The 2,955-nt window shown below is 41.4% G+C and overlaps 1 protein-coding gene across 2 annotated transcripts in view; it reads right to left on the bottom strand.

Annotated features, from left to right (window-relative positions):
• The window catches only part of LIN7A (lin-7 homolog A (C. elegans)), a 175,388-nt gene that overhangs the window by 75,055 nt on the left and 97,378 nt on the right, over window positions 1–2,955 (bottom strand). The gene's annotated exons all lie outside the window — the stretch shown is intronic.

Genomic DNA, 2,955 nt, shown 5'->3' with positions numbered 1-2,955 from the left:
GCTCAGGCTGGTTTCGAACTCCTGAGCTCCCACAATCCGCCCGCCTCGGCCTCCCAGAGTGCTAGGATTACAGGCGTGAGCCACCGCACCCGGCCTTTTTATTTATTGATTTTTAAAAAATATATAGCAAGTCAGTCATTACTTTTTGTAATCTATTTTTTTGTTCTTTCTTTCTTTAATTAATTTTTTTTATTTCAGCATATTATGGGGGTACCGACGTTTAGGTTACATATATTGTCTTTGCCCAACCCGAGTCAGAGTTTCAAGCGTGTCCATCCCCCAGACTGTGCACATCGCACCGATTAGGTGTGAATATACTCATTCCTTCCTCCCCACTCTCACCTGCCCGACACCCAATGAATGTTATTACTATATGTGCACTTAACTTTATTTTTTACAGTATTTGGAACTTATGAAATCTCAGTACATATTAATACTCATTCTGCTTAAAGCTTTATATCAATATTACTCCAGTTTGGATATATCATAATTCATTTAATCAATCCTCTAATGAGAGGTTTCACTTTTATTTGTTCTCATAATCTGTACTTCAACAAATAACCTTGGATATCTATCTTTTACAAGGGTGAGAACATTTCTTTATTACAAATTCATAGAAGTGGATCACTGAGTCCAAAGTATATGAATTTCCAATGTTGATAGATATTGGTATGTTGCCCCTTAGTAGGGTTTTGGCAAACTACAGATGGCAGACCGAATGAAGCCCGGTGCATGCCAAGAACAATAAGGGTAAGAGATGGGCTAAGAAGGATCAACCTGCATCCCACATGGAGAAACAATTTGTGGCCCCAAGGCCCATCAATGGGTGAATGAATAAACAAATTGTGGTATATTTATATTATGGACTACTACTTAGCAATAAAAACAAATGATCTATTGATTCATGCAACAACATGGATGATCTCAAAATAATTCTTTTGGGAGAAACCGACAAGAAAGACCATACACCACACAATTTTACGTATGTGTTTGTCATAGAAAAATTTTACAAAACTTTACTGCACTGAATTAGTTGTACAATATTCTACCTACTGTCCACAAATTACAAAAAGAAAATAAAGCAATGTCACAGCTCATCATTCATAATCTATTACTGGAAAGATTGTAAGAGGTTTGGAATCATGTGTAATAGTGAAATAAGGCTTGGTATTTCAGAAAATTTTCAGTGAAAAAATAAATCTGAGACATGTCATTCAGATTGAAAAACAAAATGATGGCCAACTCATAGTCCAGATAAATGCCAATCCCTCTTGGCTTTTCCTTTAGCAGAAGAGTGATTGAAACGGTGTCACACTGCACTGTCCAGCATCTGTCTGTCCTAATGGAGATTACTTTCTTCTACTGACAAGGGAGTCTTTACAAACCCCCACAGTTCATTCAAAATTGTGAGGGGACCACTTCATCCTCCCAGTAATGTGAGCAGGAATCAAAGCCTTCATAACCCAGAACAACTGGATAAATTATAAATCTCTTTGGATCTGGAGGAACTATTTGCTTTTCCTTCACAAATGTCACACTTTTTAAATTAAATAATCCTCAGAGACAAGCAGATTAGGATATGCTGTTTGGGGGTCCAGAGTTACAGCTTCTTTAAATTTCTGTGTAATTCCTCTAGAGTGAATGCTGTGGAGGAAGACAGCAATCCTTCTTTCCTTCGCTGGAATGAATAGAGAGCTGAAGTTTTTAGGCTTTCACGCCTGTTGCAGATATTCTTGATGCCCATCAGTGGTTCACTTCTGATATCATACTCTTTTCTGCCATCTCCTTTAGCAGACCTTCGAGTGTGGAAATGTAGCCTGAAAAATGCTATTTCTTTTGCACTAAGTTTCTGTTGAATGCTCTTCTCTTTACCAGCTAACCTTTGGAGAACTGCCTCTTGCTCATGTTCCACAAACTGGTTCAGGTACTCACATTCACAGAACAATTTCTGTATCTGGTTTTCCACCCTATTTCTTGGTTCTAAAGGCTTCCTGTCTTGAATGGCTATTGAATTTTGATTGTCTGCAACTTTCTTTTTGAGAGGCTTGATGTAACTGCTGAGCCTTTCCTTGTGATGAGGGGCAGTCTCCTCTCTGGGCCTCATGTGGTTACTGACCCTAATCGTCAGGGGGCTGAGCACACAGGAGAGATCACACCTCTAGATTTTGTCAAAGAAAAGGGTCAGGATCTGATTGTGTTTCTCACACAAGCACGTTGGTTCCTGCCTCTTCTTCTTGCTCCTAGTAATATGGCATAGCTCGGCAATTTCACTCATCCTTCCCAGCAGGGTGTTGTTCCTGAAGTACCCGTCTTGGCACTGGTGACACCAAACAGGCAAGGGAACCTGTCCTATACATCTGCCCAGGACTGTTGGTGAAGGAGGGACCAAAGTTGTTCTCACATTTGGTGGTGATACGGTCCTTCAACTAATCCAAACAGTTTTGGCAGGTGGCATCTTCCTGGAGTTCTGCCAAGACAGCCACAACTGCCACTGAGGTGTGAATGAATGCCTGGGCTAAGGTGGGTTTTCTCCAGAAAGGGTTAGTTCTGCAGGTACTCTGCAGTGAGAAGCAGACACGCCCTCCGATGTCACTGCACTTACTGTCCTGGCTGTCTCCTTGTCTTAATTAGTTAGCTTTGATGTCCCCTGAGGCCACTAGTCCCCAGTTGCAGAGGGAGGTGCCCAGAGGAGCTCTGCTCACAACCTGCAGCTAATCTCTCATTAGTTGGGCAACTAGCTGCCTGTGGCAGCCCAGAGGACATAAAGCTAATCTAAGTAATTCTCTTGGCCAGAAAGCAGACATGACTCCAAGATGCCTATTAGCTCCCAGTGCAGGCAGCTCTGTGATGGGTCTGTGAGGCAGGTCTTTGAGAGTTGTCTCTAAAGCCAGTTTTGCATCGGATTGTGTGCAATCTGATTTTTCACTTAAAATATTGTGAATATTTTCCCCATGA

This window comes from Propithecus coquereli, unplaced genomic scaffold (genome assembly GCF_000956105.1).
Source record: "Propithecus coquereli isolate 6110/MARCELLA unplaced genomic scaffold, Pcoq_1.0 Scaffold576, whole genome shotgun sequence".
Taxonomy (NCBI): Eukaryota; Metazoa; Chordata; class Mammalia; order Primates; family Indriidae; genus Propithecus; species Propithecus coquereli.
The sequence above is the reverse complement of the archived record's forward strand: the minus strand, read 5'-3'. Positions and strand labels throughout refer to the sequence as shown.